Source organism: Entelurus aequoreus, linkage group LG14 (assembly GCF_033978785.1).
Source record: "Entelurus aequoreus isolate RoL-2023_Sb linkage group LG14, RoL_Eaeq_v1.1, whole genome shotgun sequence".
Classification (NCBI taxonomy): domain Eukaryota; kingdom Metazoa; phylum Chordata; class Actinopteri; order Syngnathiformes; family Syngnathidae; genus Entelurus; species Entelurus aequoreus.
This window is the reverse complement of record NC_084744.1, coordinates 50283643-50298196: the sequence shown is the minus strand read 5'-3', so window position 1 is coordinate 50298196 and position 14554 is coordinate 50283643.

The window sequence follows — 14554 nt, the reverse complement described above, 5'->3', positions numbered from 1 at the left end:
AATATCGACTGGTGTGCACACATTCAAAATATTGACTGGAGTGCATACATAAGAAATATTGACTGGTGTGCACACATAATAAATATCGACTGGTGTATGCACACATAATAAATATCGACTGGTGTGTACACACATAATAAATATCGACTGGTGTGTACACACATAATACATATCGACTGGTGTGTACACACATAATACATATCGACTGGTATGCACACACATAATAAATATCGACTGGTGTATGCACACAATAAATATTGACTGGTGTATGCACACATAATAAATACTGACTGGTGTATGCACACATAATAAATATCGACTGGTGTATGCACACATAATATCGACTGGTATGCACACATAATAAATACCGATTGGTATGCGCACGTAATAAATACCGATTGGTATGCGCATATAAGAAAAAATGACTGGTATGTGCACATACGAAATAATGACTGGTATGCGTACATAAGAAATAATGACTGGTATGCGCACATAAGAAATATTGACTGGTATGCACACATAAATATTGACTGGTATGCACACATAAATATTGACTGGTACGCACACATAAATATTGACTGGTATGCACACATAATAAATATTGACTGGTATGCACACATAATATCGACTGGTATGCACACATAATATCGACTGGTATGCACACGTAATAAATACCGATTGGTATGCGCACATAAGAAATAATGACTGGTATGCGCACATAAGAAATAATGACTGGTATGCGCACATAATAAATATTGACTGGTATGCGCACATAATAAATATTGACTGGTATGCACACATAAATATTGACTGGTATGCACACATAAATATTGACTGGTATGCACACATAAATATTGACTGGTATGCACACATAAATATTGACTGGTGTACACAATAAATATTGACTGGTGTGCACAATAAATATTGACTGGTATGCACACATAAATATTGACTGGTGTACACAATAAATATTGACTGGTGTGCACAATAAATATTGACTGGTGTGCACACATTCAAAATATTGACTGGTGTGCACACATTCAAAATATTGACTGGTGTGCACACATTCAAAATATTGACTGGTATGCACACAAGAAATATTGACTGGTGTGCACACATTCAAAATATCGACTGGTGTGCACACATTCAAAATATTGACTGGTGTGCACACGTTCAAAATATTGACTGGAGTGCATACATAAGAAATATTGACTGGTGTGCACACATAATAAATATCGACTGGTGTATGCACACATAATAAATATCGACTGGTGTGTACACACATAATAAATATCGACTGGTGTGTACACACATAATACATATCGACTGGTGTGTACACACATAATACATATCGACTGGTATGCACACACATAATAAATATCGACTGGTGTATGCACACAATAAATATTGACTGGTGTATGCACACATAATAAATACTGACTGGTGTATGCACACATAATAAATATCGACTGGTGTATGCACACATAATATCGACTGGTATGCACACAATAAATACCGATTGGTATGCGCACGTAATAAATACCGATTGGTATGCGCATATAAGAAAAAATTACTGGTATGCGCACATACGAAATAATGACTGGTATGCGTACATAAGAAATAATGACTGGTATGCGCACATAAGAAATATTGACTGGTATGCACACATAAATATTGACTGGTATGCACACATAAATATTGACTGGTATGCACACATAAATATTGACTGGTACGCACACATAAATATTGACTGGTATGCACACATAATAAATATTGACTGGTATGCACACATAATATCGACTGGTATGCACACATAATATCGACTGGTATGCACACGTAATAAATACCGATTGGTATGCGCACATTAGAAATAATGACTGGTATGCGCACATAATAAATATTGACTGGTATGCGCACATAATAAATATTGACTGGTATGCGCACATAATAAATATTGACTGGTATGCACACATAAATATTGACTGGTATGCACACATAAATATTGACTGGTATGCACACAAGAAATAATGACTGGTATGCGCACATAATAAATATTGACTGGTATGCACACATAATAAATATTGACTGGTGTGCACAATAAATATTGACTGGTGTGCACAATAAATATTGACTGGTGTGCACACATTCAAAATATTGACTGGTGTGCACACATTCAAAATATTGACTGGTGTGCACACATTCAAAATATTGACTGGTGTGCACACATTCAAAATATTGACTGGTGTGCACACATTCAAAATATTGACTGGTATGCACACAAGAAATATTGACTGGTATGCACACAAGAAATATTGACTGGTGTGCACACATTCAAAATATCGACTGGTGTGCGCACATAATAAATATCGACTGGTATGCGCACATAATAAATATCGACTGGTATGCGCACATAAGAAATAATGACTGGTATGCGCACATAAGAAATATTGACTGGTATGCGCACATAATAAATATTGACTGGTATGCGCACATAATAAATATTGACTGGTATGCGCACATAATAAATATTGACTGGTATGCGCACATAATAAATATTGACTGGTATGCACACATAAAAAATATTGACTGGTATGCACACATAAATATTGACTGGTGTACACAATAAATATTGACTGGTGTGCACACATTCAAAATATTGACTGGTGTGCACACATTCAAAATATTGACTGGTGTGCACACATTCAAAATATTGACTGGTATGCACACAAGAAATATTGACTGGTATGCACACAAGAAGTATTGACTGGTGTGCACACATTCAAAATATCGACTGGTGTGCACACATTCAAAATATCGACTGGTGTGCACACGTTCAAAATATTGACTGGTGTGCACACGTTCAAAATATTGACTGGAGTGCATACATAAGAAATATCGACTGGTGTGTACACACATAATAAATATCGACTGGTGTGTACACACATAATAAATATCGACTGGTGTGTACACACATAATAAATATCGACTGGTATGCACACACGTAATAAATATCGACTGGTGTATGCACACAATAAATATCGACTGGTGTATGCACACATAATATCGACTGGTATGCACACATAATAAATACCGATTGGTATGCGCACGTAATAAATACCGATTGGTATGCGCACATAAGAAAAAATGACTGGTATGAGCACATAAGAAATAATGACTGGTATGCGCACATAAGAAATAATGACTGGTATGCGCACATAAGAAATAATGACTGGTATGCGCACATAAGAAATAATGACTGGTATGCGCACATAATAAATAATGACTGGTATGCGCACATAATAAATAATGACTGGTATGCGCACATAATAAATATTGACTGGTATGCGCACATAAATATTGACTGGTATGCGCACATAATAAATATTGACTGGTATGCACACATAAATATTGACTGGTATGCACACATAAATATTGACTGGTATGCACACATAAATATTGACTGGTATGCACACATAATAAATATTGACTGGTATGCACACATAATAAATATTGACTGGTGTACACACATAATAAATATTGATTGGTATGTACACATAATAAATATTGATTGGTATGTACACATAAGAAATATTGACTGGTATGTACACACAATAAATATTGACGGATACACATGAGAGCGGTGGTGTGTGTTCGTGCAAACTTGACTTCTATGTGGGGGTGGGGGGCTCAGTTTGAGACCAGCAAAAAAACAGTAGCATATATGGACACACGTTACGGCACACTAAACCTCGAGACTCGCAATGGGGGGTTCACCAACTGTGGTAGGCATGCGAACGTGGTATAGGGTTGGACGGCCTTGTAAAGGGACACCAATCAAGATGAGGCTTGAAGCCTACCAACCAGCATTAGGATATTGAACTCACAGCTAAGACGTGTGCTGCAAAACATCCCACAACACCAGCGTGCCACAGAACGCCAACATTTAAAAGAGGGTCTTCATCTTAATCCGATCTTTGACAAAGTGACAGCACCAATGCCAGAGTGGTATCCCTGTGACAAATAAGAAACTTGAATCAACTTGAGCTCAGCCAGGATTTGCATGGCTAAGATTTGCATTTTTATGGAGTTCTGCTGGCCTTGGCTTGCCCTCGACTGGCTGAGAACACGCCAGTCAGGAGATAGCGCCGTTAATGAGCCAGCGCCGCCGCCACAATAGGAATGAGCTCAATGGCTTTATGGCGTTATCTCTAATAGCTCAAATTGATTTACGGGCACGATGGCGAGCGCCGATGCTGACTCCAACATTCCTTCGGAGAAGAAAATTAAGCATATTAAGAAAATAATGTGACCGTTTGTGATTGTTATGAAGGTGGGACATTTTAAGGCGCGCTGTGCCAGGCTAATACTTCTGCAAGCAACACAAAGTACACGTCCAAAATACCACTTTTAAATACAATTTGCCGTCTAATGTAATAAAGAGAGCCTGTCTGTGCTCACTGAAATGACTCTTAAGAATTATGTAAATATCACGCGGTGATACATTTTTATATTTATTTCCCAGCAGGGGTTTGCAAACTTTTTCCAGCAAGTGTCGCATACATAAAAATGAAAGGACGAGGGTCGGTCATTTTGATGCATGATGTACATTAAAGATGCAAAATATGATCCAATAAGTAAGTCAATATGTATGCTAAACTATCCAAACAAAACATCTGAACTTTTTGCTGACAAAGACAGTTAGTGTAATATTTAATAACTACAAAATTTTGATGGGCCTGCTATCTGTGCCCTGGACCTCTGGCCGGGGGTCGCCGGAAGCCGCCATACTTATTAGATGGTGCAGAGTGTCTGAATCCGTGAGTTTTAGGTGTAACTGTACACAACGAGCGACAGAGCTAGCCTAAAACAGTAGCAGGTTTACATAAAAATGCTAACACTTAGCATGTGTGCTAACGATAGCGTGATACCAGTCAGAATGTTTCATACACCAAGTTATATGACTCAAAGGTGTATGGCTGCGGAAATGGAAGAAAAAGTGTAAAATTAGATGAAAAAAGGTTAGCGAGCCTAAGTTAGCTTGCTAGCATGCCATCGTTTGCATGCTAACAGGTAAAAAAATGTCACATACCAAGTTATATGACTCTGGTGTAAACGGTTGCGAAACTAGCTCAAAAACTTAGCACGCTAATGTTAGCATGTTAACAAGCTAAGGTTAGCATGATAGCAGTTGGTTTGTGTCACATGCCAAGTTATATGACTCTGGTGTAAACTGTTGCGAAACTAGCTCAAAAAGTTAGCATGCTAACAAGCTAAGACTAGCATGATAGCAGTTAGCTTGTGTCACATACCAAGTTATATGACTCTAAGGTGTATGACTGGGGAATTAGAGTAAAAAGTGTAAAATAAGCTAAAAAAAAGTTAGCACTTTGTTAGCATGCTAACGTTAGCACACTAACAGTTAAGAAGTGTCACATACCAAGTTATGTGACTGTAAGGTAAACAGGTGCAAAATCAGCTCAAAAAATGATAACATTTAAAATTTTTCATATACCAAGTTATATGACTCAAAGGTGTATGGATGCGGAAATAGAAGAAAAAGTGTAAAATTAGATGAAAAAGGTTAGCAAACCTAAGTTAGCTTGCAAGCATGCCATCGTTTGCATGCTAACAGGTAAAAAAATGTCACATACCAAGTTAAATAACTTTGATGTAAACGGTTGAGAAACTAGCTCAAAAAGTTAGCACGCTAATTTTAGCATGTTAACAAGCTAAGGTTAGCATGATAGCAGTTAGCTTGTGTCACATGCCAAGTTGTATGACTCTGGTGTAAACTGTTGCGAAACTAGCTCAAAAAGTTAGCACGCTAATGTTAGCATGTTAACAAGCTAAGGTTAGCATGATAGCAGTTAGCTTGTGTCACATACCAAGTTATATGACTCTGGTGTAAACTGTTGCGAAACTAGCTCCAAAAGTTAGCACGCTAATGTTAGCATGGTAACAAGCTAAGGTTAGCATGATAGCAGTTAGCTTGTGTCACATACCAAGTTATATGACTCCAAAGGTGTATGACTGGGAATTAGAGTAAAAAGTGTAAAATAAGCTAAAAAAGTTAGCACTTTAATGGTAGCATGCTAACAGTTAAGAAGTTTCACACACCAAGTTATATGACTGTAAGGTAAACAGGTGCAAAATTATTTAAAAAATGATAGTCAGAATTTTTCATATACCAAGTTATATGACTCAAAGGTGTATGTATGGCTGTGGAAATAGAAGAAAAAGTGTCAAATTAGATGAAAAAAGGTTAGCGAGCCTAAGTTAGCTTGCTAGCATGCCATCGTTTGCATGCTAACAGGTAAAAAAAAATGTCACATACCAAGCTATATGACTCCAAGGTGTATGGCTGGGGAATTAGAGTAAAAAGTGTAAAATAAGCTAAAAAAGTTAGCACTTTAATGGTAGCATGCTAACGTTTCCATGCTAACAGGTAAAAAATGTCACATACCAAGTTATATGACTATGGTGTAAACAGTTGTGAAACTAGCTTAAAAATATAGCATACTAATGTTAGCATGTTAACAAGCTAAGGTTAACATGATAGCAGTTAACTTGTGTCACATAAGTTATATGACTCTAAAGGCTGGGGAATTAGAGTAAAAAGTGTAAAATAAGCTAAAAAAAAGTCAGCACTTTAATGGTAGCATGCTAACGTTAGCATGCTAACAGTTAAGAAGTGTCACATACTAAGTTAGATGACTGTAGGGTAAACAGGTGCAAAATTAGCTAAAAAAAAAAAAAAAAAATAGCACGTTTATGTTAGCATGCTAACGTAAGCATGCATATAGTAAGCATGTTGTAAATACCAAGTTTTATGACTGTAAGGTGTATGGCTGCATAATTAGACAAAAAAAAGTGTAAAAATGGCAAAAAAAAGTTAGCACTTTACTGTTAGCGTGCTAAAGTTAGAACACTAATAGTTAACAGCTGTCACATACCAAGTTATATGAGTCTGGTGTAAACAGTTGTGAAACTATCTCAAAAAGATAGCATGCTAATGTTAGCATGTTAACAAGCTAAGGTTAGCATGATTACAGTTAGCTTGTGTCACATACCAAGTTATATGACTCTAAGGTGTATGGCTGGGGAATTAGAGGAAAAAGTGTAAAATAAGCTAAAAAAGTTAGCACTTTATTGTTAGCATGCTAACATTAGCACGCTAACAGTTAAGAAGTGTCACATACCAAGTTGTATGACTATAGGGTGTATGGCTGGGGAATTAGAGTAAAAAGTGTAAAATAAGCTAAAAAAATTTTTAGCACTTTATTGTTAGCATGCTAACATTACCACACTAACAGTTAAGAAGTGTCACATACCAAGTTATATGACTGTAGAGTAAACGGGTGCAAAATTAGCTAAAAAAACAAACAAAAAACTGGCACGTTTATGTTAGCATGCTAACGTAAGCATGCATATAGTAAGCATGTTGTAAATACCAAGTTTTATGACTGTAAGGTGTATGGCTGCGTAATTAGACAACAAAAAGTGTAAAAATGGCAAAAAAAAGTTAGCACTTTACTGTTAGCGTGCTAAAGTTAAAGTTAAAGTACCAATGATTGTCACACACACACTAGGTGTGGCGAAATTATTCTCTGCATTTGACCCACCACCCTTGATCACCCCCTGGGAGGTGAGGGGAGCAGTGAGCAGCAACGGTGGCCGCGCCCGGGAATCATTGTTTGGTGATTTAACCCCCAACCCCAACCCTTGACGCTGAGTGCCAAGCAGGGAGGTAATGGCTCCCATTTTTATAGTCTTTGGTATGACTCGGCCGGGGTTTGAACTCACGACCCACCGATCTCAGGGCGGACACAACTAGTCTTTGTGTGTGAAGTACATGCACGAAAACACACTTTGTTGATCACATTTAATTTTGTGTGATGTCACACGTCACTTAGCAACAGGCTCCACCTTTAAAAAGGCGCACACACACACACACACGCACTCTGCTCTCATGAAACGTCTCTTAACGTTATATGTCGGATAATTGTTTTTTTTTTAGGTAACCCATTCATTATTTTCCCCAATAATAACATGTGTTAAGAGATTAAGATCTGTTAGTAATTCAAGTACCAACTAAACATCGCATTCTATTCAATAAAGCAGAATTTGGTTAATCAATGAACTGTACAGCAACATTATGTACTTCAAATTAGGGCTGCAACTAACGATTCATTTTATAATCGATTAATCTGTCGATTATTACTTCGATTGATCGATTAATAATCGGATACAAGAGACAAACTACATTGCTATCCTATCCAGTAGTGATGGGTCCGGCAACACAGATGCATCGGCGCATGCGTCGAGCTCATAGAGCGATACCATGTGTGGCATGCGCCGATGCATCTGTGTTGCCAGGACCCATCACTACTGTTACTAGAGAAGGTACAGGAATGACGGCGTGGCGAAGTTGGTAGAGTGGCCGTGCCAGCAATCGGAGGGTTGCTGGTTACTGGGGTTCAATCCCCACCTTCTACCATCCTAGTCACGATACATGTTCACATTACTTGACTGTATCTAAAAAAGATAAAAAATATATTTTTATTTAAATGAAGATATGAAATAATCCTAAATGAAATACAATGACTTGGTTTATATTATTGTATATACTAGGTCGGGGGTCGGCAACCCGCGGCTCTAGAGCCGCATGCGGCTCTTTAGCGCCGCCCTAGTGGCTCCCTGGAGATTTTTCAAAAATGTATGAAGAATGGAAAAAGATGAGGGGAAAAAAATCTATTTTTTGTTTTAGTATGGTTTCTGTAGGAGGACAAACATGACACAAACCTCCCTAATTGTTATAAATCACACAGTTTATATTAAACATGCTTCACTGATTCGAGTATTTGGCGAGCGCCGTTTTGTCCTACTAATTTTGGCGGTCCTTGAACTCACCGTATAGTATGTTTACATGTAGAACTTTCTCCGACTTTCCAGGACGTGTTTTATGCCACTTCTTTTTCTGTCTCATTTTGTCCACCAAACTTTAAACGTTGTGCGTGAATGCACAAAGGTGAGTTTTGTTGATGTTATTGACTTGTGTGGAGTGCTAATCAGACATATTTGGTCACTGCATGACTGCAAGCTAATCGATGCTAACATGCTATTTAGGCTAGCGATATGTATATATTGCATCATTATGCCTCATTTGTAGCTATATTTGAGCTCATTTAGCTTCCTTTAAGTCATCTTAACTAAATTTATATCTCATGACACATGTAATATGGCTTTTAATTTTTTGCGGCTCCTGACAGATTTGTTTTTGTATTTTTGGTCCATTATGGCTTTTTCAACATTTTGGGTTGCCGACCCCTGTTCTAGGACGTGTTTTATGCCACTTCTTTTTCTGTCTCATTTTGTCCACCAAACTTTAAACGTGCGTGAATGCACAAAGGTGAGTTTTGTTGATGTTATTGACTTGTGTGGAGTGCTAATCAGACATATTTGGTCACTGCATGACTGCAAGCTAATCGATGCTAACATGCTATTTAGGCTAGCGATATGTACATATTGCATCATTATGCCTCATTTGTAGCTATATTTGAGCTCATTTAGCTTCCTTTAAGTCATCTTAACTAAATTTATATCTCATGACACATGTAATATGGCTTTTAATTTTTTGCGGCTCCTGACAGATTTGTTTTTGTATTTTTGGTCCATTATGGCTTTTTCAACATTTTGGGTTGCCGACCCCTGTTCTAGGACGTGTTTTATGCCACTTCTTTTTCTGTCTCATTTTGTCCACCAAACTTTAAACGTGCGTGAATGCACAAAGGTGAGTTTTGTTGATGTTATTGACTTGTGTGGAGTGCTAATCAGACATATTTGGTCACTGCATGACTGCAAGCTAATCGATGCTAACATGCTATTTAGGCTAGCGATATGTACATATTGCATCATTATGCCTCATTTGTAGCTATATTTGAGCTCATTTACTTTCCTTTAAGTCCTCTTAATTAAATTTATATCTCATGATACATGTAATATGGCTTTTAATTTTTTGCGGCTCCTGACAGATTTGTTTTTGTATTTTTGGTCCATTATGGCTCTTTCAACATTTTGGGTTGCCGACCCCTGGACTAGGTCATAAAATCAGTGTCAGTTGAGTCGGTCCGTAGGTTGCCTGTAGGGATTTTTAATGTCCAGCAGATGTCAGTATTTAGTGACACAGTATCGACATAGTATCAATACAGTTTTGCAATGTGTCGAAACGCTAATAATACTGGATAGTATCCAGTATTTTGTTGAAAAAAAAACAGCATACTGGCACCATACTTATGTTGATTATCGTTTCTCAGCTGTTTGTAAATGTTGCAGTTTATAAATAAAGGTTTATTAAAAATTTTTAAAAAATTAAAAAAATAAATAAATTTGAAAAAAAAAAACTGCGCATGCGCATAGCATAGATCCAACGAATCGATGACTAAATTAATCGGCAACTATTGTAATAATCGATTTTAATCGATTAGTTGTTGCAGCCCTACTTCAAATAGGTTAAGCAAAATAATCAAATAAGCACACAATTGAACAAATGCAAAGCAGTCAATCCAGCGTGACCTTTCAACCTCTCTACAGGCAACACATTTAACAAAACAATACATAGGATTTGTTTGCTCCATAAGCCCAGACCTAGGCTTTTGTGTGATACGGCCTCCAATTCAATCCAAACAGTTTGTTTCTGCCCAGTAAAAAGACGCGAGCTTACCAGTAGCCTCTCTGATCTTTTCCTTTTCCCCCATGTGCGTTTTAATCCGATGATTTAGCAATCAGCTGCTCTGCAACACCACTAGACAAAGTTCTGAGCAGCCAAACTTCCATGGAGTGCTGGCGTGAGCTGCCAATGAGGCTGATCGTGCTCACCTGTGCGCTCCACCGTGGAGAGGTGAGGCGGATGAACAATACTCGTATGTTGAAGCGCATCAAGCGGTGCGGCTTCATAGCCCACCAAAGTCGTACTAAAACATTTTCGATAGATTTTTGAGCGCCGCGTGTAATGTTCTATATTTTCAATGGAACATATAACATTTTAGCGTTGTTTACATGAGTCATATTGCCATCATAGTGCAGCCTACACATATTTCTTATGCTTGACTGCCATCTACTGGTCACACCTACCATTACACCATGTACCAAATAAAATAGCTTCGAGGTCGGTAAGCTCAACCAAACTTAATCCTTACATCAGGCGCATTAAAGGAGTCATATATATTTATGTTTTTTCTAAATTGAAAACACTTCCTTGTGGTCTACATCAGTGGTCTCCAACCGGTACCGGTCCATGGATCGATTGATACCGGGCCGCACAATATATTAAAAAAAGTAAAAAATAAAAACATTTTTTTTATTTTTTTATTTTTTTTTATTAAATCAACATAAAAAACACAAGATACACTTACAATTAGTGCACCAACCCAAAAAACAGTCCGTAAGCACACATGATTGTAAAAAAAACAACAACAAAAAAACAAAAAAACATCCCCCCCGGTCCGTGGGACAAATTTTCAAGCGTTGACCGGTCCGCAGTTACAAAAAAGGTTGGGGACCACTGGTCTACATAACAAGTCATAGATTATGTTTGTATATACAGTGTTAGAACTAAAGTTCCTTGGGTGAATAATGTAAGCTCACCACACCGGTATGTTTTAGCGCTTTCATGGCGAGTTTACTGACAGATACAAGTAAGAACTTGACACTACTTTATATTAGAAATGGCAACAGCGGAGGATGAATGTCACATAAGAAGAAGATAGAGTAGAAGAAGGAGCTTATAGACTACAATGGCAGACGCACGGACATTTTTCAGGACTTATGCAGATCCCAAATACATCAGCAGGTACAAGAAGGTAAGAAAAGTTGCTTTTGCAAAATATAGCGAAACAAAACGGCAGATAATATGTCTTACCTTATACTAGAGATGTCCGATAATATCGGACTGCCGATATCATCGACCGATAAATGCTTTAAAATGTAATATCGGAAATTATCGGTATCGGTTTCAAAAAGTAAAATGTATGACATTTTAAAACGCCGCTGTGTACACGGACGTAGGGAGAAGTACAGAGCGCCAATAAACCTTAAAGGCACTGCCCTTGCGTGCCGGCCCAATCACATAATATCTACGGCTTTTCACACACACAAGTGAATGCAAGGCATACTTGGTCAACAGCCATACAGGTCACACTGAGGGTAGCCGTATAAACAACTTTAACACTGTTACAAATATGCGCCACACTGTGAACCCACACTAAACAAGAATGACAAACACATTTCGGGAGAACATCCGCACCGTAACACAACATAAACACAACAGAACAAATACCCAGAACCCCTTGCAGCATTAACTCTTCAGGGACGCTACAATATACACCCTCCCCCCCCCCCCTCCCCCACTTCAACCTCCTCATGCTCTCTCAGGGAGAGCATGTCCCAAATTCCAAGCTGCTGTTTTGAGGCGTGTAAAAAAAATAATGCACTTTGTGACTTCAATAATAAATATGGCAGTGCCATGTTGGCATTTTTTTCCATAACTTGAGTTGATTTATTTTGTAAAACCTTGTTACGTTGTTTAATGCATCCAGCGGGGCATCACAACAAAATTAGGCATAATAATGTGTTAATTCCACGACTGTATATATCGGTATCGGTTGATATCGGTTGATAAGAGTTGGACAATATCGGAATATCGGATATCGGCAAAAACGACATTATCGGACATCTCTAAATATAAGTAAGAACTTTACACTACTTTATATTAGAAATGGCAACAACGGAGGATGAATGTCCCATAACAAGAAGATAGAGTAAAAGAAGGAGCTTACAGACTAGAATGGCGGACGCGTGGACATTTCCAGGACTTATGCAGATCCCAAATACAGATCAGCAGTTACCAGAAGGTAAGAAAAGTTGCTTTTCCCTAATATTGCGAAACAAAAACGCCAGATAATATGTCTTACCTTATACACACACCATAATAATACTCATATGTTGAAGCACAGTACAATCCATCAAGCGGTGCGCCTTCACAGCTTACCAAAGTAGTACAAACATATTTTGACAGATTTTTGAGCGCCGTGTGTAATGTTCTATATTTTCACATAACATTTTAGCGTTGTTTACATGAGTCATATTGCCATCATACTGCAGTCTACACGTATCTATTATGTTTGACTGCCATCTACTGGTCACACCTATCATTACACCATGTACCAAATAAAATAGCTTTGAGGTCGGTAAGCACAACCAAACGTATTCCTTACATCAGGCGCAACGTCGAGTTTTGAAGGGAAAAAAAATATTTTAAGTGCGCCTTATAGTCCGGAAAATACGGCAATCAAAAATATTAATACAACAAGGGATATATATATTGTTTTTCTTTTTTGTTTCCTTTCCTACTACAATTTGCATGATCCTTTCCTGCCGAAGCAATAAGACGGAAGCAAATCCCCCTTTGGCTGTGTGATATGTGTCACACACACACGCGCACACACACACACACATGAATAAACACAAATAGCAACACAAATGCATCGACAGAATGGCATCCCTCCATGGAGCGTGCCACAGGAGGACGGCGGCAATAAACGCCAAAAATCACATGGCACGTTTAATAAAGTGCCGTTGCGTTTCCTCACTTTGACGTCCGCGTACATAAATCAACGATGAGTAAAGAGCAGATCTGTCTTTATGATCCGTGTCTCCGAGATAGTTTTGTCTCTCTCCGTCGTCAGCCGACGACGCTGACAGCGTGACGGCTGAGAGAATAAGACTCGGGCGTGACATGAGTAGAGCAACTATCAGCGGGAAGATCAATTATGGCTGTTCGTTTTTTTGTTTTTTTCCCCCTTTTCTCGCTCACAGGAAATGCCAGTGCAGATATTAGAATAGATTAGAAACCTGTAAAAAGAACACTGAGGAAGTCGTGCAGCTCGGAACAGGCTGAAAAAAAAAAAATCGTGTTTACTATTTAAAGGAGCCATATGTAAAAATTGAATGTCAAGTCATCATTAAATGGCCCTGATATGTCAAAAGGTATTAATAAATCATGTTCTTTTACAATACCTCTATAACTGATAACAGTAGTTCAGCCGGGATATGCTCATTTGGAAATTAGATTTACAGCCCCGAAATCTTGTTATTGTTTTCATTTGGATGTCCCGCCTTCTACCGTTTGACCAATTAGAAAGTATGTGAGTGTGTCACATCCCTGCTTGGGTTGGAATGGGGGTTAAATCACCAAAAAAATGATTCCCGGGCCGCGGCCACCGCTGCCGCTCACTGCTCACCTCAACTCCAGGGGATGATCAAGGGTGATGGGTCAAATGCAGGAATCATTTCACCACACCAAGTGTGTGTGTGTGACAATCATTGGTACTTTAACTTTAATCTTCATCTAGCTACTGCCACTGGTAAAGTTACTAAACATGTCAGACCTTAATAAATCTAAAAGGCATTGTTACTGTCGGAATAATTATATCTAAATTATCACAATACTCTGTGTTGAAATGAGTTCCTGGCAAGAAGACAAAAGCTGTCTTTGAAA